The sequence below is a fragment of the Xenopus laevis genome, chromosome 5S, assembly GCF_017654675.1.
Source record: "Xenopus laevis strain J_2021 chromosome 5S, Xenopus_laevis_v10.1, whole genome shotgun sequence".
Taxonomy (NCBI): domain Eukaryota; kingdom Metazoa; phylum Chordata; class Amphibia; order Anura; family Pipidae; genus Xenopus; species Xenopus laevis.
Window position 1 is genome coordinate 130,899,644 of NC_054380.1, and position 26,329 is coordinate 130,925,972.

Below are 26,329 nucleotides of genomic sequence, written 5' to 3' on the forward strand. Positions count from 1 at the left end.
GTACTGTATATTGTGAGTGGGTCCCTAAGCTCAGTAAGTGACAGCAGCACAGAGCATGTGCAGTGAATCAGGCCTCTCCTATTCATATTCCACTCTCTTGTTCAAATCAATGCATGGTTGCTAGGGGAATTTGGACCCTAGCAACCAGATAGCTGAAAGTGCAAACTGGTGAGCTGCTGAATAAAAAGCTGAATAACTACCCACAAATAATAACTAATAAAAACTAATTGAAATTTTTGAAAATAATTGAAAATTGTCTTGGATTTTCACGCTCTACATCATACTAAAAGTCCATATAAGGTGAACAACCCCTTTAAACTGGACACCCATGGCACAAAAGGGTGATCATATATTCCCAAGTGAGACAATGACCCTATACATCTATACATACGCTGAACTGAACAGAGACACAGGTTATTTATCCTTATTTCTAGGCTTTAAAAATAAGCTCTGTTAATCCTATTCTTTTTCTCATTCTTCTTTTTGGTTTCCCTTTGGTGTTGGGAAGCAGCTGGTAATATTTATACAACTATTAGTAGAAACCTGACCTGAAACAAAGAAGAGGCAACTTCATTTAATAAAGGGAAAGTAAACAATGAGGGAGGTTCTGCCTTACCCAATGCAATAGTTTTCTTAGTATTTGTTCCACAAATTAAAACATTCTTTCTCCCTTTTTTTTGGATAATGACATTCTTTGAATAAATGTGGCTAATTCCTGGGAGTCTATGGTAACACCATTAATCTCTCTTCATATAATTAGTAAAGCACAATGTTGGGACATTTTTTACCCATAATTTTTACCCATAATTACGTTTTTTTACCCATAATTCTGCTGTCATTGCACTGTTTCCGGATCTGCAGCCATCGCAGTGCATCAAAATAAAAAGAACTGTGTTTATGTGTTTATGTGTTTGAGTCTGAGACAAGTTACGGGTAAAGCTGTCATTAAACCATTGCTAAAATGACATTTGCACATGATTTTTTTGGTACAAATCTGCTGCGTCTTTTAATGCAGCCCACCGTGGGAACCATGGAATTTCCTTGTGATGGGTGGACCAGCCTGAAACCCATGGGTTGGCCGGGGTCGGTGGGTTTGGGGTGACTTTTGCAAAAGGTTGCAGACTTGGGTTGAGCTCTTCCTACCACTCTCCACACCCACGACCTTACACTGCTGACGGAGGCAGCCTCTATTTATATAAGAGATTCTTTTATCCAAAGATAACTGTCCCAAGGCTTTTTTTCAATAAAAAAATGTCATTTTATTTAAATTAGCATTAAAAATTCAGTTACAAACAAACCCAACCAGGCCCACCTTACGCGTTTCGCACCCTCCAGCGCTTAGTCATAGGTGTATCTAAGCGCCGGAGGGTGTGAAACGCGTAAGGTGGGCCTGGTGGGGTTTGTTTGTAACTGAATTTTTAATGCTAATTTAAATAAAATGACATTTTTTTATTGAAAAAAAGCCTTGGGACAGTTATCTTTGGATAAAGGAATCTCTTATATGTTACCGCCTGAGAACTGGGGCGAGTCCCTTGGGCTTAACTAAATGGAAATCAGATGTGGACTCCCAATTGATGTATAATAGCCTCTATTTATAGGTGTGCACCTGCCCCACCCCCTTTTGCGATGTCAGAGATGGGTGGGTCAGGCGCGGGTCTATAAAAAGTCTTGCTGCTTCCCCTGGGATGGGTAGGGTTCAGGTTGAGAGGGATCAGGTTAGGGTCAGATGGGGGTATTATTTCTGTTGACTCACATACCACCAGTGCACTTGCATGCAATTCAGCAGAAGAGGCAAGACGGATGCAATGACCCCTGGAACCAGTATGTGTGAGTCCAGGAGCTCATTTGGACCTTTAAATGAATTGCGTCAATATGAGCAATATCCATTATAGCAGAGTCACACGTGTGCCTGCAACCGTAAATAAACCCTATACTATTTTCCTCCTTGATATGCCGAGACAACTCCATTGCAGAAGACAATCTAGAGCCCTAGAGGTGGGTATGAAGGGTTGGTGGGTATGAAGACAACGTAATACCTGCAAATAAGGAAAAATATTACCTCCCCCCCAGTCAACAGCAGAGGTTGGTACTATGTTGTTGGGGTCCTACAGGCTTCTTTTAGCATGAACTTCCTGGGCCAAACTCTTATAATGGCACTCAGCTAAAGAGGGGTTTCTTAAAGGGATACTGTCATGGGATTTTTTTTTTAAAACACATCAGTTAATAGTACTGATACAGCAGTACTCGGCACTGAAATCCATTTTTCAAAAAAGCAAACAGATTTTTTTTATATTTAATTTTGAAATCTGAAATGGGGCTAGACATATTGTCAATTTCCCAGCTGCCCCCAGTCATGTGACTTGTGCTCTGATAAACTTCAGTCACTCTTTACTGTTGTACTGCAAGTTGGAGTGATATCACCCCTCCCTTTCCCCTCCCCCAGGAGCCTAACAACAGAACAATGGAAAGGTAACCAGATAGCAGCTCCCTAACACAAGATAACAGCTGCCTGGTAGATCTAAGAACAACACTCAATAGTAAAATCCAGGTCCCACTGCGACACATTCAGTTACATTGAGTAGGAAAAACAACAGCCTGCCAGAAAGCAGTTCCATCCTAAAGTGCTGGCTCTTTCTGAAATCACATGACCAGGCAAAATGACCTGAGATGCACCTACACACCAATATTATAAATAAAAAAAATACACTTGCTGGTTCAGGAATGAAATTTTATATTGTAGAGTGAATTATTTGCAGTGTAAACAGGGTAATTTAGAAATAAAAAGAACATCATAAAAATCATGACAGAATCCTTTTTTTCTTAACTAATTATTGACTTTTTGACTGTGTAGGAAACACCAGGGCACAAGCTCACTAGGGTTTTCACACTGTTAAGATACATACTGTAAATAACAGCAAATAAACACAGACAGTAGATACATTATTTAATCTACCCCATTATATACTGTGCGTTACACCCACACCATCTGCACAACACTTGTATGGTGGCCAAAGTTCGTGGCTCTGAGCCAACAAACGGTCAATGTTTCTCTAGTAAACACTTAACTAATTAATGGACCAGGCTAGTGTTGCCTTTAGATAACATCCCTTGGGCCATTCATCTGCACTTTATACACTGACACACAACACATTCCAGGATTTCATAGTCACATCATGTTACTCGTCAAACAATACAGAGAATCAAAGTGCTTGGAGCTTATCTGGGTGGAAGCCAATCAGGTCATTACTTACAAAAGTTTGCTTTGCTGTGGGGTGAAACGGTAGTTGGCTGTCGTGTACAGATGTACAAATAGCAGAGAAGAGTTTGTTGAAAAAAACTGCTGGATCTCTCTTAGTTCAGTGCACTTGGCAGTAATGAATTGATTTAGTGTCCTATGTGGACAATTTTCTTTGTATCCAGTGGAACATTCCACATAATCAATAATTTTTAATAGTGCACTCCTGTGCCACCATCCACTTACTGCTCCACTTTTTGAAATACCCGGACCCCCCTTGACCGCGCTGAAGTTGTGTCGAACTGCTGAAGTCCGGAATAACTGAAGTCCTGAAGAGCTCAAGAGCCAAAGTCCCAAAGAGCCAAAGTCCCAAAGTCTCAGAAAGCCAGATTCCTGAAGTCCCTAAGAGCTAAATTCCAAAGTCCATAAAAAAGGCGAAGTCCTGAAGAGTCGAAGTCCTGAAGAGTCGAAGTCCTGAAGAGCTGAAGTCCCAAACAGCCGAATTCCCAAAGAGCCAAATTTCCAAAGTCCAAAAAAAGCCAAAGACTAGAAGAGATGAAGTCCCAAATAGCTGAATTCCCGAAGTCCCAAAGAGCCAAGGTCCCGAAGAGCTGAAGACCCAAAGCCCCGAAGCCGCAAACTGAGCCAAAACTGCTTAAAGACTTGAAGTTGAAGCCAAAAAAAGACCCGAAGCCATGAAAAGACCCAAAGCTGCGCAAAAGATCCGGAGCCACAAAGGAGACAAAGTTGAAGTCCTGAAGCTGCGAAAAGACCCAAAGCAAAGTTTTAAAAAAAACTTTTATGGGGGGGCCCTGGCACCAATGTTTTTTCTAAATTTATAAGGGGCCCTGACCAACAGTAGCTTTTTATAACTTGTGTATGGTGTGGGGTTGGTGGGATCTGTGGTTGTACCTGAGCCCATAAAATGTTGTTGTACGGGGCCCTGTGATTTCTGATGGCTATCCTAGGCACAACACAATCACATGGTCAGTCCATTTGGTTTAAGATGATTAAGTTGTTCAGTCTGATTGCTCAATCATTGGCCACTTTAAGGCTTCCAGCATACGCCTACAACTAGGGCTTTACCATTTCAAGTACACTTCAAAATTCCCCTTTAAAGGGATGTGTTGGAAAACCAAGTACCGAAGAAGACTTTGATTCAATATTTCTTGCTACACAATGATTGCTTGCTGCTATAGCTTGTAAGGCAGAGGTTTGCTGTGTCAAGTCTCTGTCCTGAGGACCAGTCCTCCTAGATTACAACATGATTAGATACATCATTGTCATAAAACCACTCACTTATTGCCCCTTTTGGATGCCTCAGATGTAAATATTTACTTTATGTACAAAAGTGATCCCCAAACCATGGCTCATGAGCAACTTGTTGCTCACCAACTCCTTTATTGTTTCTCCCATTGGCATCAAATCAAGTGCTAATTTTTCAATTCTGGCTTATAGACACGTTTTTAAGGCATAAAGACAAATATTTTCTTCTAAACACAGTCTGCTGGAGGCTGGAAGTCCATAGGGGCTGCCAAATAGGCAATCACAAAAATGTTTTTGACAATTACAGGAGCTTTTCTCATGGCTCGCAGGTAGTAAAGGTTGGTGACCCCTGAGTTAAGATGTCAAAACTACCATTGTAACCAATGGAAAAGCTATTAGGTTGGTAGTAATTAATAGGCAACTACCATGAGCCAACCACAAAAGTAAAGTTGGTTCCTGAGAACTGCACTGAGGTGTCTTCATAAGTCTGGCATGTGAGGTGATTAAGAGTTGTCTTCACAACCAGAGAGGCCTAAATAATCTTCTGCTGGCCAGGTCAGTAGTAAACAAAGTCAATAAAACAAATGAATCTAAACTTACATAAACGGTTTTCCCCAACGACCCTGTTTATTTATCTAGCGAAGGTTGAGTTGTTGTTGTTTTTTTGTAGAAGAATAATTATTGACAAAGTTCTGCTGTGAAGGACCTTGAATGGTTGACCTTGCTACGGCAAAGACATTACAATGGGCCACCTGCTCCTAATGAAGAACCTGATTATTTTTTAGTGGCTCTTTTGCTAATTTAAATGAAGTTTATATTTACCTGATTTGGCAGTGTAGAAGAAGATTTGAACTCAGATGCCCAGGTAAACCATTGCTGCCCAACCATTCACTTGTGTCTTGAGATGTGAAAAGCTCATTCACTGTTTTAATCTTTTTTTTCCCCCAGTGTCTTTGGTCTGCAGAAAGGTTTTATAAAAGTAAGAAAATGAAACCCATTAATTGAATGTTGAATATGTTAAAGGACCAGTAACATCAAAAATTTTTTTTTACAAATTTGTTAGTATACATTGAAAAAAAAACACCAAGACAAATGAAACTTTAAAATCGCAAAGCCTTTATTAAGAAATAACTTACCGAAACTCTGCTTCCGCTCCTCTTCAGAAAAGGCGATGATCCATTGTGTGGCGCTCGATTTCTCACCCCTGACTAATTCCTATAAGGAAGGCAGGGAGGAGAAACCAAGCGCCGCACGATGGATCGCGACTGCCTTTTCTGAAGAGGAGCGCAAGCGGAATTTCGGTAAGTTATTTCTTAATAAAGACTTTGCGATTTTAAAGTTTAATTTGTCTTAACTAATGATTTTTTTTAAAATGTTGATGTTACTGGTCCTTTAAATATATATTGTTGTTGTTAAATGTGTGCTCATGAACCTTTCTTTAAAGGAGAAGGAAAGCTACTGAAAGCAGTTTATTGACAATAGATTAGCCACAATAGTACAAGCTATAACACTATATTTATTCTGCAGAATGCTTTACCATACCTGAAGCTCTCTCTGTTTGTTTAGCTGCCATATTAGCTTGGTATGACATCACTTCCTGCCTGAGTCTCTCCCTGCTCACTCATAGCTCTGGGCTCAGATTACAGCAGGGAGGGGAGAGAGGAGCAAACTGAGCATGCTCAAGCCCTAGCCCTGGAGGTTTAAGCTGAAAACAGGAAGTCTGATACAGAAGCCCATGAGTACACAATAGAAGGAAAGAAATGTGGTGTTTCTTTTTACAGAGGACTCAGAGTAACATTACTTTGAGGCTTTACTGGTGTATTTATATAAAGCTTTATGATAAACCTTAGTTTTAGCCTTTCCTTCTCCTTTAAAATATTTTCATTTTTCCTTTATCTTGTGTTTTTTCCAGTTCTTATCTTCCTCTCTCTTCTGCTCTACAATTTGACTGCTTTCTGTTCTCCTCTTTTACTTTCTGTTGCCCATGTTGCTTCCTTTTTTCTCAATGTCACAATGTGTCCTCATTTCCACTTATGGGTTTTCCACTCTTTCTCTGTACTTTATTATGTTTTTTGTTCTTCTTTTTCAGCCAGGCAGATATTTATGTATCTAAGGCTAATATTTGTCTGAGCTTGTTTGTATTGGTAAGGGGAATTTATACTATGGGACAGTGTAAAATTGGAAGAGGAAAAGATGATTTCCGTTTTCTGTGTAATAATAAAACAATAGCTTGTACTTGATCCCAACTAAGATATAATTAATCCTAATTGGAGGCAAAACCAGCCTGTTGGGTTTATTTAATGTTTACATGAGTTTCTAGTAGACTTAAGGTACAGTACAGTAAGTACAGAAAGATCTGTTATCCGGAAAGCCAAGGTCCTGAGCATTCTGGATAATAGGGACCATACTAATGATGGCCAAATAAATTTGCCTAGTGCAAATTCACGGCAAATTTCCTCTTTTTGCCGGTGGCGAATAAATTGGTGAAACTCCCACAAAGATTTGTCAGTGAAAATGCACCTCCGTCAGAAAATTTTGGACTCGCGTCTGGAAAGTTGCTTGCGTCAAAATCGCAGCACATCAACACTATTTGGACACCCATTGACTTTAACGCTGGTGTCAAAATCGATGCGAGCTACTTTTCGGATGCAAGTCCAAAATCGATGCGGCCGTCAATTTTTCGCGTTTCAATAATTTTTCTCTAATTTCCTGCGAAATTTGCAAATATTTTGGCGAAGCGAAACAGGGGAAATTCACCTATCACTATCCCATATCCCTGTATTGGATCTGTTATCCGGAAACCCGTTATCCAGAAAGCTATGAATTACTAAATGCCCGTTTCCCATAGACTCCATTTTATCCAAATAATTCAACATTTAAATGATTTCCTTTTTCTCTGTAATAATAAAACAGTAGCTCGTACTTGATCCCAACTAAGATATAATTAATCCTTATTGGAAGTAAAACCAGTCTATTGGGTTTATTTAATGTTTACATTAGTAGCCTTCAGGTATGAAGATCCAAATTACAGAAAAATCCATTATCCAAGTCCACCCCAGGTCCCGAGCATTCTGGATAACAGGTCCATACCTGTACAAGATTTATGGGGTTATTTGTCAAAGTCCAAATTTCTCAAGATTTTTTAAATAAAAAAAGCCTGACCAAACTAAAATCCACGATCTGACCTTATTTATTATTGAAAAAAGCTTGATTTAATCGGTTGGGGTAAAAATTTAATAAAATCGTGTGAAAACCAGAATCATACGTTTTTAAAAAAAAAAAATTCCAGAATCACTCTACACTTTTTTGGGGCTTTTTCCTGAAAAGCCTGAATTTTTGTGACTAAGAGCCGAATTTCCGGTTTTCAAACCGGAAATTCGGCTCTTCTAGTGCAGAGAGCTCTATTGCGCTCTCTGCACTATGCATCGCGGACTGCCCCTGCCCTCTCATGCTCTGTAAAGATTAGTGCCGTGGGGAGGGGTGGGGGCGGCGAAAGAAGGCCGCCACAGGCGGCAAAATAGCAAGAATCGCCCCTGTCGGTAGGTCTGAGATGGCGGATTATTGTATTCGGGCTTTCATAAATCTTGAAAAATTTGAGTTTCAAAAAAAACAAAAAATTCAAGTTTTTTCCCAAGAAGCCAGACCGGAGTTTAGTAAATAACCCCCTTAATTACTATCTCACATTTTACCCAGTGCAGGGAACCACACTCAACACTCAAGCTTTTGGCCCTGGGCACGTGACGTCCCCATTGCATATGTGGTGTTTCATTGCTGCACTTGTCCTTAAACCAGTCCTTATCTGACTCCATCTATTTTTCTTTATTAATAATAATGATAATAATAATAATAATGAATCATAAGAAGCAGCTTTTATAAAATATCCTCTGTATAAATTTGGCGCAGCAGCAGTTAAACACGTTGGCAGACTTGACTCTTCTGTTTACAGATATTTATCCAGTTCTGGGAAATGTACGAGTTGTTTGCAACTTATCTGTGCTTCCTGGCCAGCTAGACGCATTGTTGTCTGCTAAGGAAAAACGCTTTTGCTTTAGAAACAGCATTTTTTTTTAAAAAAAGGAGGACATTTTGTTTTGCTGTCTTAAATGCTGTCATTACGAAACGAGGTCTGTGTTGCATCATTTGAGATTCTTTCATTACTGCTGTTTGTTTTTGTAATCACATGTACTGGACATTCTCAGCACTTCAGTTCTGCATGTTACTGTCAATTCTGATTTCAAAAATGACCTGTCTATCCAAAATAGTGTGATAGCTCTGCTTTGTGTAACTAATCACATAGGCATAAAGTAAAGGCAAAAACATCTCTCTTAAGCTGGCTCTACAAGGCCAAATTTTATTGAGTCAATTGGATAACATTAACCATAGTGCCCACCACATCAGTATGTATACCAGGATGGGCGGTTGTGTGATTGGGTGGCTTTTCAATACAATAATCTGGTTGCAGGAGGGAAGGAAATAGGGGGAAAAAGGAGTAAATATCCAGTGTTATCTTGGGGTAGATAGTAAGGTGCACTTACCAATGATAACAGGGGGTCCAGGTGCTCAAGCAACAGACCTTCAGCTCGGGGAGGCAAATATGTGTTTAGTTGTGGGCTGGCAAAGACCGGACTTCACTGCAAAACTTGATGCAATAAAAAAGTAGTTTTACTCAACAACAGTAAAATAACCTGTTGTTGAGATAACCTTACGCGTTTCGTGCCTTGTGGGCACTTAGTCATCGGCTGAAGTTGTTCTGTACAAGCAGTGATATTTAAATTGGTTTAAAATATATAAACATCACTGCTTGTACAGAACAACTTCAGCCTATGACTAAGTGCCCACAAGGCACGAAACGCTTAAAGTTATCCCTTGAGATGTTTCTTTTTTGTTGAATAAAACTACTTTTTTATTGCATCAAGTTTTGGAGTGAAGTCCGGTCTGTGCCAGCCCACAAAGAAACACATATTGGCTTTTCAATAGACTGTTCTATAATCCTATCAGATTGCAGGTGACCTGTCATGTTTGAAAAACATATTGGCAAGTAATATAAATAGTAACATAGTAAGTTAGGCTGAAATAAGACACACGTTTCATCAAGTTCAACCGTTTAAGTCTATATATAACCTGCCTAACTGCCAGTTGATCCAGAGGAAGGCAAAAAACCCCATCTAAAGCCTCTTCAATTCGCTCAGAGGGGGGAAAATTCCTTCCTGACCAGGGATGGGCGAATTTGACCCGTTTCGCTTCGCCAAAAATTCGCCGCCGGCGAAATGTCGCAGACGCCCATTAAAGTCTATGGGCGTCAAAAAAAATTTTTCGCGCGGCGAAACTGTTTTGACGTGCGTCTTTTTTTTACGCACGCTGCCATATGAGTCTATGGGCGTCATTTTTTCGGCGAAACAGGGCGAAAAAATTCGCCCATCCCTATTCCTGACTCCAAAATGGCAATGGGACCAGTCCCTGGATCAACTTGTACTATGAGCCCCAACCCCTTCTTATACCTATCTAATGTATCAGCCTGTACCACTCATTCAGGGAGACAATTCCACATCTTCACAGCTCTCACTGTAACAAACCCCTTCCGAATATTTAAAGGGAACCTCCTTTCTTCTAATCGGAAGGATGACCTTGCGTCAGCTGGAAAGACCTACTGGTAAAAGTACATGGTACATCTAAAGATAAGGAAGTAAACAGGAGGTGCAGCTATTGGTCCAATTTAACAGAGCAATGTCCACTGATCAGATACTGTAGAGCAGTGATCCCCAACCAGAGGCTTGTGAGCAATATGTTGGCTGTTGCTCCCAGTAGCCTCAAAGCAGGAGCTTATTGTTGAATTCCAGGCTTGGAGGCAACTTTTGGTTGCATAAAAAACAGGTGTACTGCCAAACGGAAACCCCTTGTAGTCTGCCAGTCCACATAGGGGCTACTAATAGTCAATCACATCCCTGCCACCCCTAGGAACTTCATGCTCGTGTTGTCTCTCAACTCTTTTTAAATTTGAATATGGCTCACAGGTAAAAAAAAGGTTGAAAAATCGTCTACCCCTGCTGTAGAGGATTGTCCATTATACGGTTACCTTTACTTAGTTCCCAAGTGGCACAAATCCAAAGGATTTACTTTGTAAACACTTTGGGGTTCCATAGGTTGTGCAAGTCAGTCCCATGCTAATTGGTAGGTTTGCTTGTTTTTGGCAATGTCCATCTCTTAAAGGGCATATCAACCCATACATTTTTGCCTAGTGAAAAGAAAATGTCATTCTCATCAACTCTTCATAAAACATTCATTACTCACTCCAAGGGGGTTATTTATCAAAGTCCAATTTTATCTCAAGATTTTCTGCAACAAACTCCGATCAAGGGCCAGATTTACTAAGCTCGAGTGATGGTTTGAATTTCAAAAAGTTCGAAGTACATTTTTGGGTACTTCGACCATCGAATAGGCTATATTCGACCATTCAACTTCAATTCGAAGTAAAAATCGTTCGACTATTCGACCATTCGATAATCGAAGTACTGTCTCTTTGTAAAAAACTTCGACTTCATACTTCGCCAAATTAAAGCGACCGAACTGCAACCTTCCAGAGCACTTTTCTAACTTTTTTTTGGGCGAATAGAAATCCTTCAATTGATCGATAACAATCGTTCGAATCGTTCGGTTCGAACAATTTAATCGTTCGATCAAACGATTTTTATTCGACTGCAGGATTGCCAAATTTGTTGAAAAAAACTTCAAATTCAAGTTTTTTAATTCGATGGTCGAAGTTTTTTGTCCTTCGAAATTTGACCTTTGATAAATCTGCCCCCAAATCTGCTCGTTTTTTTTACGCTGATTTATTATTAAATTTTCCCAAAAATTTGCTTTGCGGGAAAAAATCTGATTTTCACGATTCTTTCAGGATTTTTCACCCAAAAACTCAGATTTCTTATGCTTTTTTTGCCTTAAAACTCTGAAAACTTCAGGGTTCTGCACGAAACCCAGTGCACATCAAAAAATCATTGGGACTTCTCCCATTGACTCTTATGTAACCTCGACAGGTCTGAGATGCCAGATTTTCTAATTCGGACTTTTCCATCCTCGGGGTTTAATAAATTCCAAAACATTCGTGTTTTTTTAAAAGTCCGATTTTATAAAAAAAATAAATCACTAATTCTTTGGAATTTTTGTATTCGGAGTTTAGTAAATAACCCCCCCCAGTGTTGAAAGGTATTCCTGTGTGTCCCATTCTATTATCTTGTGGCCCTGACTTTTGAAACCATGTAGGAGCCAACTGATTAACAGACCAGTCTTTGCTGGATTTTTGCATCATTGTTGAGAGAGCCAGAGCCAAGTGTGGAGCAAGGGAAACACAGATTACCTTTACAAGTAACTTTAAAACAACTGAAAATGTTTAATATTTGTATATTGGAAAGTTTCTTCGAATTAAAATTTATTTTATGAGTCTATATTTTATTTTAGGGTGTATCGCCTTTAACTAATGGCATCATTGGCATTCTAGCATTACAGTTGCTCAAGGTTTTGCTGTTAGTGTTTGTTTTAAGGTCGTATAATTAAATAAGATTCTTTTTTCTCCAGCATTGGTTTGGCCTCCAATATGGGAGGAGGTCTCAGTTAGTCTTATACATCACATGTGGGCAATACTAAAATCCAACATGTAGGAGGAATTGCTGTCTGAGCTGTTGTCTACCTCCCATCTGTTAGAGATGAGTCTCACCCCAAAGACCACACACAGCCTCCTACTTGGCCCAATGCTCTATAAAACACAAAGCTGCAGGTCAGTGCTGTTCAATTTTATGGCCTGACTATCGGTCATATGTATCAGATAAGATCCACTGGAGAGTTAAGTCAAATGCAATTAAGTTTTACATTTATTTGTAGAAAGCACTACATGTTTCAGATCACATGGATCCTTCTTCTGGCGCAATACACAAAACAACTGTTTAACAAGCTTAATAAACCATTCTCCCCAACTCCCACCTGGTCAAGTGATCAGACATACCAGCTCCACCTATCTGTCATATGGCATGTTTGAGGGCCAGATAATATTAATATGATGATGATGATGAAAGAAGTCAACGGAACCCTTGGGCAAAGAAGGGGGTCATATAAAATTCCACTTGAAGGCCACATTCATCCCATAGGGCTCCAGCTGAATAGCCCAGAGCAGGGGGAAGTTTCACCTTCAGGGGAAACCTCTGCACATCTGAACCAAATTTAATTATGGTTAAATACTGTGAAAATTATTACTGTTCTGTCTGGGAAAAAGGAATTTGTGGGATTATGTATTAAGGGTAAAATAGTTCACTCTTTAAGTTTATTGTTAAAGGTCAGCATAGGTCATCTTTTAAGGTCAATGTTAAAGGTTAAAATAAATCACCCTTGAAGGTCAATATAGGTCACTCTTTAAGATAGAACAGTTTCAAAGTATTTCTCTTCTAGCTGCCCTAACCATCATTAGGTCAGACCCTCAGCTTCAGAAACCTGAAACCAAGTTGCTAAATTCCCATCAAATGACCCATTCTAAGATCACCTCTCTCTTTCCAATCCTAAAATAAACTTTGGCTAAGACAAATCTTCCTTTACATAATCATTTATTATAAACAAACTATCTGCTCGAAAATTCCCCCGAATCCTTGGATCACGTAAGGTTTTGCCCTACTGGTGAACAATGGCATAACAGTAGATGGAGCAGAAACACAAAGAAGTTCTGGAAAGAATCCACAACTGCACAGCCAGATGTAAACAAAGTGTGGCAAATGAGGGGATTGCAGATCACTCGCGTGTTAGGGGGCAGAATATTTGTGCTGCTTAGCCAGGGGAGGTTGAGTTATACAACTTTGGTAGAAGGCCTCATAGTGAAATACACGGGCATTTCAGGTGAATATAAAGTTTAATATGATAAACACTTACAGGTTTAAGAACAGAAACAGACTCAAATATTTACATCGCAGAGTTCATTTGGTTCCTGCAGCTTGTGAGCAGAAATGAGGCAAAAAGGAAGCACAAGTTGGGCTTGATAAGGCTTGTTCCTGCGTAGGAGCACGAGATAACAGGCATTTCTAAAAAGAAGTAGCCATAAATAATTACCACCCTCATCCCCTAAGGCTTCTCCAGTGTCACATCACTTTATGTCGGCGTATATATGAACACACTAAAATAAGCAAGGTCTTCTGACGGCGTGAAATGCAAATGATAGGAATTTAGAGTGAACTGTGAGGAGGAGTAGGCAGTTAGACACAGCAGGGTGTCCGCCATCTTGTTTATTAAGCATCTTGTGTTCCAGTTGCATCAGACTGTTTTTTAGAGAGAATATTATGCGAAATTGGAACCTGCATTGTTTTACCTGTGTATCTAGAAATGGAGGGAATTCTGGGAAAAATGTCAGGAACACTCTAAGGCACAAGTGGGGCACTACAATGATAATTTCCCAATAAGGACAAAATTGGTCTGTAGTTGAGGTCTGATGAGCGACTGCCCTAACCCAATGGGTAAGCCTCAGCCTGTAGGCCAGTCATCACCAACCAGTGGCTCATGAGCAACATGTTACTCACCAACTCTTGGATGTTGCTCCCAGTGGCCTAAAAGCAGGTGATTATTTTTGAATTCCTGGTTTGGAGGCAAGTTTTGGTTGCATAAAAAAGATGAACTGCCAAACAGAGCCTCATGAAGGTTTCCAGTCCACATATGGGCTACTAAAAGGCTTGGACATTTTACTACAAACTTTTTTTATGCTTGCATTGTCTTCAACTCTTTGTACATCTGAATGTTGCTCACAGCTAAAAAAGGTTGTGCGTCTTTCTATAGAATCCCTTCTGCTTTGCATACAAATTAATCGAATATTTCAAGATATTGCTTTGGTTTTTGTGGGATTTTTTTCTTTATGTCGTCTTCCTATTATGGCTTTCTCCGTCTCTTTCTTTTCTATATTCTTCTCCTCATTTTGCCATGTTCCCCCTGTTGAGCACTTAAACCCTGCAGAAGGCCACTGCTTGTTTTTAAGGAAGCCCTTGGAATTTTCCATCCTAAATCGAGAGCAACAATACCTTTTGTTCTTAGATACTTCCTGGTATTACCCAGAGAATAAAGCAGATCTCTTATATATTTTCAAAAAAACATGTGAGGAATGTTTGGAATGCTCAAGGAGCCCCAGAAACAAAATGTATTCTTCCCCCCATCCCATTTCATCATAAGGAGCCTGGTTGGCCTGGAAAACAAAACAGGAAGCACACGTGTGCCTGTGAGTTGTTTTGGACAATTACTTAAGAACATGAGGGATTTGACTTCAGCACTTGACCTCTGACCATTGTCCGTAAGTCCTTAGACATTGACGAAGCTGCAAAGGCAAAACAGCTGGACTTGCTGCTTCTCACATTCCAACCCCCAGGAATGCAGAGCAAAGATGTTTAACAAGAATGTGCCGACACATTTTTAAATGAATTCAGACAAATTCTTTAACGTGTTGGCATGGTCCGACCATGTACAGGTCAAAAAATAACAAGCCAATAATATATGACTGGTTATTCGATTTTAACTTTTATGCTTTGTGGATGGTTGATCTGACTCAGTTGTACTGATATCGTTAAACCTCCAACTCCAATGGATATAGGGGGTACTTTGCTTTGGAGAGACTTTCTGTTGGAGAATACTGCTACAGGTATGGGATTCATTATCCAGAAACCCATTATCCAGAAAGCTTAGAATTATTATGGAAATGCTGTCTCCCATAGACTCCATTTAATCCACATATTCCAATTTTTTTTAAATTATTTGCTTTTTCTTTGTAATAATAAAATAGTAACTTGTACTTGATCCCAACTAAGATATAATTAATCCTTATTAGAAGCAAAAACGGCCTTTGGGGTTTATTCAACGTTTAAATGATTTTCTAGTGGACACAAAGATCCAATTTAAAGAAATATCCATTATCCAGAAAACCCTAGGTCCTAAGCATTCTGAATAACAGGTCCCATACCTGTATAAATGAACCCTAAAACACAGCAGAGGCATTTCTCACTATGGTTTCTTTACACTAGGTCAAAGCCTAACGCGTTTCATACCCAGACAGAGCACCTACTCGTAAACGGCTTTCTATTTTTTGGCAGATGTGCCCAAAAAGTCTTTAAATCTATTATATTAGAGGAAAAAAGGAACCTCATATTCACCTCCAATGACCCATTTAAACCTGAGCATACTGGACAATAGATCCCGTACCTGTATTTAGAAGTTGGCTTTGCTTCCTTGAACTATCATTCTTCTCCCCATTTCTATATTGCCCATAACACATCCATAAACAAAGAAAATATTCAATATTATTTGCCAACATTTGTTCCTGAATTGTAGCTTCTAATAAACAGCTTCTAATAAACAATAACATTTTCAGAACAAAATGATGTTGGGGCTTGATAAACCCATAAACCCAACTGAGAGAAACAATTCAATCAGAATAAATACCATTCGTTTGTTAGCAAACAGGCCCTCAGTATATAAAGCTTCTGTTCAGTGGCAACATTAGAACTTAATGGGCTCCTGCAATAGGTGAGCAACCATAATGTTTCCAGGAAAATATATCACATCTTGTACAATCAAAGAAAGGCAAAGAAACACAGTTTTAATTGAGGAAGTGGATAATCTTGGCTTCATCTTCCTACATTATACTTCAGTCTCCTTTATTGCTCTAAATCAACAGACTTTGGAAGGTCAAAGTGACTTTCCTTGATTGAAATTTCTAATTACTTCCTCAAAACACATTCAAGAGTGTTCCAGTCTGTCTCACTGGCATGAGCTACAAATGACACGAGCCTGAGATTCAATAGCCACCGCAGCTGCACAGAACACAAGCAAGGAATATTTTATCCTACCTTTATATAATTCACTAGGCAGTAAACTATGTGCATTAAAAAACTGGGTTGTGGATAAGGTCAAGGAGGTTGTAGAAAGAGATGGACAATTTACGGCCACTTAAAGGAAAACTACACCCCCGAAATCAACACTTAAGCAACAGATAGTTTGTATCATATTAAGTGGCATATTAAAGAATCTTACAAAACTGGTATATATATTTAAGTAAATATTGCCCTTTTACATCTCTTGCCTTGAGCCACCATTTCGTGATGGTCTGTGTGCTGCCTCAGAGATCACCTGACCAGAAATACTGCAGCTCTAACTGTAACAGGAGGAAGTGAGGAAGCAAAAGACACAACTCTGTCTGTTAATTGGCTCATGTGACCTAACATGTATGGTTTGTTGGTATGTTTGTGAGTACAGTGAATCCTACGATCCCAGGGGGCGGCCCTTATTTTTTAAAATGGCAATTTTCTATTTATGATTACCCAATGGCACATACTGCTAGAAAAGTATATTATTATGAAAATGTTTTATTTACATGAAGCGGGATTTTACATATGAGCTGTTTTATGCAATATCTTTTTATAGAGACCTACATTGTTTGGGGGTATAGTTTTCCTTTAATAGTGATGCTCTACCATTTTTAATGTGTCCCCCCCACTTTTGACTTCAAATTAACACCACCATGCCTTTGGCAGCAATAAATCAGTTGGCAGTGAAAGTGCTTATAAACATTTCAAATATGGCAGGGTTGATTAGAAGTCTGGTGGCCGTGAAGGTGAAAGAGAACCTAGAGAGGTGGAACCAGCATCAGACTGGGGGCCCGGGACACACTGTGGCTCATATCTAAGTCCCCCCCCCCACATACTTGCCAGGTCCAAGTATGTGTACCTTTACAGACTGAGGGTCTGGCTCAGTCCGACCCTTTGTGGATCTGAACTTTACAGGTTGACAAAAGCTGGTGTCTCCAGACCAAGACAGCATGTTATTGTCATGTGTATGCCTGCCCAACAGGCAGGTTTGAAAACCTTGCTGCTGGAGAGACACATTGGTTTGTTGATGTGGCCCTCATCATCATTTCTTTATATAGCTTTGCCTTAGTTTATAGCAAATGGGGAACAAACGGTAAATAACAAACAAGGGTTTACAGAGTACAATAGGTTTAGAGGATCCTACTCGCAAGAGTTTATAAAAACAAAAGGGTTAGGGTACAATAGATACAATAGAGGATTTTAGAAACAAATTTTGTAATTTATGATACAACAATGATTGATTAATTAAGGTACATTGAATAAGCTTCTTTAAACAGGTGGGTCTTTAAGGAGCGCTTGAAAGTTTAGAAGGAAGGAAAAAGTCTGACAGCTTGAGGCAGAGAGTTCCAGAGAAGAACAGAAGCCCGAGAGAAGTCTTGTAGATGGGAATAGGCTGAAGTATGAAGAGAGGGGATGGTCAGAAGCAGAGCGAAGGTTGCATGAAGGAGTGTTTTTGGAGGAAGGGGCTTTACTGTTAAGAACCTTGAATGTAAGTAGTCTGAATTTGATTCTAGGGAAGATTGATAGCCAGTGAATGGGCATGCGTATGGGAGCAGTTGATATTGAGCGGTGAGATACAGTAGATGAATGAGTCTAGCAGCCGCATTTAGAACAGATTGGAGTTGTAAAAGGCGACTTTTTGGAATACCTGCGAGGAGTATGTTGCAGTAATCAAGGCAAGAGATGATAAGAGACTGAATAAGTGTTTTGGTTGATTCTGAACTGAGATAGGGTCGCATTTGAGCAATGTTCTGCAGCTGAATACAACAAGATTTTGCAAGTGTTTGGATGTGTGGTGAAAAAGACAGACCCTCATCCAAAGGGTTTCAATGGGCCCTGCTGTATGGTCTGATGGGAACCAGCCTGCTGCACCTATGGGCAGCTTTAATCTAGTGCCACACTATTGTGTTTCTCCACAGGCCGAGAATCTGCTGCTCCTGTGCTGATCAATGTACCTGCACCCAGAAACATTGCCTTCAGACGCGGCAGATTTTGGTGCCAAAACCCAAGATTTTGCTAAATCCGCCATGTCTGCCTGCACCCAAGTGGAGGCAAAGTTTCCAGGTATAGGGAGAGCAGCAGCGGATTCTCAGCCTGGGGAGAAACGTTGGTGAGATCCGCACAGTGTGGCACTAGCCTTAGACTCCCATGGGCTGCTGTGGACTAGAATACATGCATCAACATTATACACGCAAAGGGAAATGTTTGTTGCTTTAGTTGACTGTTAAAATGGGACTATCATGAATTCGATTTTTAATACAGCATTTATGAAGCCAATCCCTTCAATCGTGCCACTTTCCAGGCTGCGCTGAATTTATATCAAAACCTCGAGTGCTCTCTCCGGAGGGGCTTTTGGAGACAAGTGCTCTGCTTACTGCACCAATCTGACAATATGCAGTGAGCTAGAGATGTTGGGGAGAAATTGATTTATGGATTGAATTAGGATGTGGAGGCTGAGGTGGAAAAGGCTGAGAGCTAATTTTAGCCATAACGTTGCTTCTCTGCTATTAGTAAATACAAGTAGAGACATTGGTTTCCAGGAGAGGTGGAGATAAAGAATTGAAGGTTAAAAAAAAAGTGTTTTGGCACTCTAAAACTTGTGCACATATTTTTCATAAAATTCAATCCAGCTAAATTCAACCAAGCTGTACGAACACAGTAACACGGATAGTTTCCAAAACAGTCTACAAAGTGATCCGCAGAAAGGCAAACAAAACCCTTAGCAGCCCAGCTGCCAATTCATTCTTGGAAGGGGCACAAAATATTTCTTTTTTAAACTTAACATGACGATTGCATTGCTCTGAATCTTACAGTCATTCTTTGCCCCTCAACATACTGAAAGTAAATTGGACCTGTTCATTTACATTTAATATAAATAAATGTATATATATATAAATATACAGGAGTGGGATCCATTATCCAGAAACCTGTTATCCTGAAAGCTCCAAATTATGAAAAAGGTCATCTCCCATAGACTCAATTTTATCCAGTTTTTTAAAAATCATTTCCTTTTTCTCTGTAATAATAAAACAGTAACTTGTACTTGATCCCAACTAAGATATAATTAATCCTTATTGGAGGCAGAACCAGCCTATTGGGTTTATTTAGGGGGTCCGAATTCATCTCAATATTTTCTGCTACAAACTCCGATCAAATCTGCTCTGGTTTGTGTACACTTATTTATTATGACATTTTCCCGAAAATTTGGATTGCGGGGAAAAAAATCATGTTTTATTGATTTTTTTCGGATTTTTCATGCGATTTTCAAGATTTTTCCAGATTTTTCACCCAAAACTCAGATTTTTGCCGGAAAACTCAGAAAACTTCGGGATATTGCACAAAACCCAACGCACATCAATGGGACGACTCCCATTGACTTATATGCAACCTCGACAGGTCTAAGATGCAGGATTTTCTGATTCAGACTTTTCCATCCTTGGGGTTTAATAAATTCTGAAAAACTCTTGATTTTTTTAAAAGTCCGATTTCATAAATAAAAATCACTAAATTTTCGTGATTTTTTGCATACGGAGTTTAGTAAATAACCCCCCTAAAGTATGAAGATCCAAATTACGGAAAGATCTGCTATTCGGAAAACCGCAGGTCCTGAGTATTCTGGTCCCATACCTGTATATATATCACTGACATATTAATGCAATGCTTTGCAGAGATTGTTCATCACTTCCAGCCCTCTGGAGCTTACAATCTCATTGCCTATCATGGTGATTATACACTATAGTCAATTAAATTAGGGACCAGTTAAGCTATCTGTAAATTTATGGATTGTGAGAGGAAAGGAGAGCATCCAAACATTTTTGTAATACAAAGAGGGACAAAAAAAAAATGGGTTGAACACGCCCATTTTTGTGGCCACACCCCTAATTACTGTGTTCATTTTACAAAATTTGGCAGGTTATGAAAGTTTGAACACATTTCTTTGGTTTTTATGTTATTACAGTTTAGCTAATGAAGGTAAAATTGCCCTTTAATCTGCAAGTTACCATTTCCCCAAGCGACCTGCTTATCTTAAATTGTTACAATTACTTATTTGCTTATCTCAAATTGTTACAAAAGTATCTAAGGGGCACATTTACTAAGGGTCGAATATCGAGGGTCAATTAACCCTCGATATTCGACCCTCGAAGTAAAATCCTTCGACTTCGAATATCGAAGTCGAAGGATTTACCGCAAATACTTGTTCGAACGATCAAAGGAAAAATCGTTCAATCGAACGATTAAATCCTTTGAATTCGATTTGAAGGATTTTAATCCATCGATCGAAGGATTTTCGTTCGATCAGAAAAAGCTTAGAAAACTTATGGGGAAGGTCCCCATAGGCTAACATTGTAGCTCGGTAGGTTTAAAGTGGCGAAGTAGGTAGTCAAAGTTTTTTTTAAAGAGACAGTACTTCGACTATCGAATGGTCGAATAGTCAAATGATTTTTAGTTCGATCGAACGATTAAATCCTTTGAATTCGATTTGAAGGATTTTAATCCATCGATCGAAGGATTTTCCTTCGATCAGAAAGAGCTTAGAAAACTTATGGGGAAGGTCCCCATAGGCTAACATTGTAGCTCGGTTTAAAGTGGCGAAGTAGGTAGTCAAGTTTTTTTAAAGAGACAGTACTTCGACTATCGAATGGTCGAATAGTCGAATGATTTTTAGTTAGAATCGTTCGAATCAAAGTCGTAGTGGAAGGTCGCAGTAGCCTATTCAATGGTCAAAGTACCCCAAAAAAACCTTCGAAATTCAAAGTTTTTTTCATTCGAATCCTTCACTCGAGCTTAGTAAATGTGCCCCCTAGTGTACATGACACATATTCTGGGCCCTCTGGCAAAAAACAATTAAGTTTGAGGGTACAACTACACGAGCGTCTTCAACGCGTTTTGGCGAACCGCGTCAGATCTGTCAGAATCGCGTTGAAGACGCTCATGTAGTTGTACCCTTAGAAACATTGTATCTATTTCTGGCTGTTCAGTGCAGGAGATCAAAGAAAAAGTCTGGACATTTCAATAACAATCTGGGACTGCGAGTTGAGCTGTCAAAATCGGGACTGTCCCGTGTAAAACGGGACAGCTGGGAGGTGTGATTATACACTATGGTCAATTTAATTGGGAGCCAGTTAACCTATCTGTATATTTATGGATTGTGATAGGAAAGCAAATTACCCAAGGGAAATCCCACAGAGACACAAGGAGCTCTTTGCAGACAAGTACAAGGCTGATCATGAGTAAAGCAAAAGTAAGTGGTGTTGTTACTTTTGAAGAGATGGAACAATGGGTAAGACATTTGGCATTAATCTATTGTAGATCTGCATGGAGTTATTACTGTGCAAAGCAGAATCCCTTTTTACCAGAAAGCACAGCAATGTTACAGAAGAAGAACCGAGCACTTTCTGGCTTGATTTCCATGTTAGTGCCATTATGTTTAGAAGCAGTGTACAAGGGAGCTGATAAAGTCACAACACCAGGAAATGCAACTTCCCTTGAAATATTCACAAATAATATTCTCTTTATAGACACGACTTATTTATACACAGCAGTGAATGCGGCATCTGAGAAACCAGCTTTTGCGCATATTCTGGCGAAGCTTCTGTGATTCGACATTATGATATGAATTTACTGGGAATATACTTCCTTGAAATGTCTCTGCTGTTATTATTGGCAGCTTGTTCTGCTTTATCGGTGGATGAGACGAATAAACAGACCGACATGACGCATGTTCTGCGTGAGGTCAGGCCCCTGTTCTTCATCTTTGAATGATGAGTTTAAAATGAAATGTAATTAAATAAACATAATTCACTCAGGCTGCAGCCTTGTGCCTTTATATGGTCACAGAACCCCTCGAGTGACTTTTAATATCCTTATCATTTACAGTAGGGGGTACATTATCCCTTATAATACATGAGTGATACTCAGAGTTCCCTGTATAACTCAGCCTGCAGCCTTGTGCCTTTATATGGTCACAGAACAACCCCTCAGTGACTTCTAATATCCTTATCATTTACAGTAGGGGGTACATTATCCCTTATAATACATGAGTGATACTCAGAGTTCCCTGTATAACTCAGCCTGCAGCCTTGTGCCTTTATATGGTCACAGAACAACCCCTCAGTGACTTCTAATATCCTTATCATTTACAGTAGGGGGTACATTATTCCTTATAATACATGATTGATACTCAGAGTTCCCTGTATAACTCAGCCTGCAGCCTTGTGCCTTTATATGGTCACAGAAGACCCCAGTGACTTCTAATATCCTTATCATTTACAGTAGGGGGTACATTATCCCTTATAATACATGAGTGATACTCAGAGTTCCCTGTATAACTCAGCCTGCAGCCTTGTGCCTTTATATGGTCACAGAACGACCCCTCAGTGACTTCTAATATCCTTATCACTTACAGTAGGGGGTACATTATCCCTTATAATACATGAGTGATACTCAGAGTTCCCTGTATAACTCAGCCTGCAACCTTGTGCCTTTATATGGTCACAGAACCCCTCGATTGACTTCTAATATCCTTATCATTTACAGTAGGGGGTACATTATCCCTTTTAATACATGAGTTATACTCAGAGTTCCCTGTATAACTCAGCCTGCAGCCTTGTGCCTTTATATGGTCACAGAACTCCTCAGAGACTTCGAATATCCTTATCATTTACAGTAGGGGGTACATTATCCCTTATAACACATGAGTGATACTCAGAGTTCCCTGTATAACTCAGCCTGCAGCCTTGTGCCTTTATATGGTCACAGAACAACCCCTCAGTGGTTTCTAATATCCTTATCATTTACAATAGGGGGTATCCCTTATAATACACAAGTGAAGTTCCCTGTATAACTCAGCTATGATGCTCCTGGGAGTTTAGATGGGGGATCAGTATGGGACTATACTCCTGATTTACTGCAATGTCTGGGTCCCACTAAAACTCTGGCACAAATGTGACATTACAGATGCAGGTAATTCAATGCCGCAAATATACTGTATTTCTGGTGAATTTGAAGAGTAAACAGCATTTCCCCGGATCAATTCTTTCGAGACAAAAACAGGACATTACAAAAGTGATTTTGCTTTGGTGGAATCTAATTAGGAGAAAAACACATTTGTTTTGTACAGGATGTCTTGTTTCCTACATAATGTACACAGAACAAACACACACGTCTCCACACACGTGATGTTTCTTAAAGCCGAAGATATAGTTAAAGGAACAGTAACACATAGAGAGCCATGAATTACATTTGGCACTTATTTATTTGCCTGTTTCAGTATTAAACTATTGCACTCCGTTGTATTTTACAGAGCTTCTGCTATCTACTATGAAGCCCAGTGATTCCCAACCAGTGTTACACATGTTACTCACCAACCGCTTGGATGTTGCTCTCAGTGGCCAAAAAGTATGAGCTTATTTTTAAATTCCAGGCTTGGAGACAAGTTTTAGTTGCATAAAAACCAGGTGTTCGCCAAATAGATCCTCCTATAGGCTACCAGTCCACACAGGGGCTGACAAACAGCCAATCACAGCCCAGGAACATTTTGAATGCTTGTGTTTCTCCCCAACTCTTTTTACATTGTGGCTCCTGGGTATAAAAGGTTGGGGACTGTGATAAACTGCTTGGCTAGCAGTGGTTTAAATGTGTTGTGTTAGTTCAGTTGAAGCAGTCAGACCAGCACAGGAACTTTATACATTTATACATTTATTAGAACATGGCAGGTAACACAGCCCTGCTCTCAGCTTAGACAGGAAGAGGGAAAACAGGACATGAATCATAAGGCAATGGCAAAACAGCAGTAATGCCCTTAACCAAAATGTCCACAAAAGCTGGTCACTACAGGGACCCATGATATGGCCTGTGCCATTTAGACATTTTTCTGCTTGAATGGCTGCCCCAAACTATAGTCAAGCCTCTAAAGCAAACAGGCAGTTTGTTCCAGTAAGGCTAATGACAGATGGTGTAACTTCAAGTGTTTTATCACCCAAGCATTTCCAGCTCAGAGAGCGGGCGTCAAATGCTCAGAATCACATGCACTTGGGGTCATGCTCAAAAATGCAGTAGCCAATTTATATTTTATTCCATGCCCTGGGCCAGACGATTTCCAATCAAGAGCAGAACACTGAGGTTTGGGGGATCTGAAAATAATGTGAGACTGCAAAAGAGGTGTTTTCCCAGATGGTTTGGGGGCTGGTCAAATGCCCCAATGTTCAGCTCCATTTTAATTTTCCATTTTTAGTTCCTGTGTTTCATCTACAATCGTGCAATGATGGCTCCATAAAGGTCATGAGCAAAGTCTAGAACTTTTTCAGTGGGAAAAAAATAGTACAGGTATGGGACCTGTTATCCAGAATGCTCAGTACCTTTGGTTTTCCAGATAACAGATCTTTCCATAATTTGGATCTTCATACATTAAGTCTACTAGAAAATCATGTAAACATTTACTAAAGCCAATAGGCTGGTTTTGCTTTCAATAAGGGTTAATTATATAGTTGGGATCAAGTACAGATATGGAAATTATGGAAAGACTGTCTCCCATAGACTTTATTATAATAAAATAATCAAAACTTTAAAAAATTAGTTCCTTTTTCTCTGTAATAATAAAACAATAGCTTGTACTTGATCCCAACTAAGATATAATTAATCCTTATTGGAAGCAATACAAGCTTATTGAGTTTAAAGTTTACATAATTTTCTAATAGACTTAAGGTATGAAGATCAAAATTATGGAAAGATCCATTATTCAGAAAACCCCTGATCCCAAGCATTCTGGATAACAGGTCCCATACCTGTACAAGGCACTTTTACAGAGTAAAATAAAATCATTCATTTAAATTGGAGTCTATGGGAGATGGTCTTTCCATAATTTGGAGCTTTCGGGATAAAGAGTTTCTGGATAACGGATCCCATACCTGTAGTAGCTTTCCATGACACCAATATCACACCAAGTAGAACTTTTCGGGAGGTGTGTAACCCAGAGCCGGGCCAAGCCGACCGGGCACCCTAGGCAACCAGGTTGGCTAGCCCCGCCCCACGTGCACCCGCCATAACATCAGGGAGGGCAATGAAAAGGGAAACGTAAGGGCAGGGGAGGGACAGAGGGAAGGTAAGGGGAGGGACAGAGGGGCAAGTGACAGGGATAGGCGAGAGCTGCAGACGGGAGTGAATCCAAACTAGGAGTAGGCAGAAGAATCTTGAACGGGCACTGCCTATCCCTCGTTCCGGCCCTGGTGTAACCTTATCCCTTGGGTTACACACCTCCCAAACATTGAACTTGGTGCCATGGAAAGCTACTAAACAAAACGCACAATTGTTTTGTTTTGCAAGTGGAGTCACACTTTATTTGATCTACTGAGCCTTGTAAATCTTAGCTACCCTGATCTACAGGTGAATCTATTCTTCCAAATTACCGAAACTAGATGTTCTTTTCAAGATGAATATTTAGTACAGAACTTTGTTTCCCTGTAGCACATTTCTATGCCGTAATCTGTTCCATCTACTTGTAATGTCATACATTTGTACACAATAGCTCTTTCCCTCATGGCATACTTGGAACATACTCAGTAGCTCTGCCGTTCCTTATTCTGCTCATCATGAGCAACTCGTGTTTTGAAAAGGAATAGACTGTAGGGAAAACTGAAATGGAATCAACCTGTTACCAGAAACTAGTTTCCGCAGACTAACAATACTATGTATTGTAATCACAGCTCAGTGTGCAAGGGATCATTCCCTTTCATAACCATAGGGAAATGAACCTGAATACAGATTCAAACCAGGGCACTTTTCTGCAAGGAATATATGTTTATTGGATTAATTTGGTGACTCCAATTTCCTCTCTCGATCCATAAAACACACAGCCAGGATTGACTCTTGATGGAACTGACCTTTGTATGTTTCTTGCTTAAATAGGGCCCTGATATTGTCAACTATACTGAGGCGGGGACATGAAGAACCAACAATATCT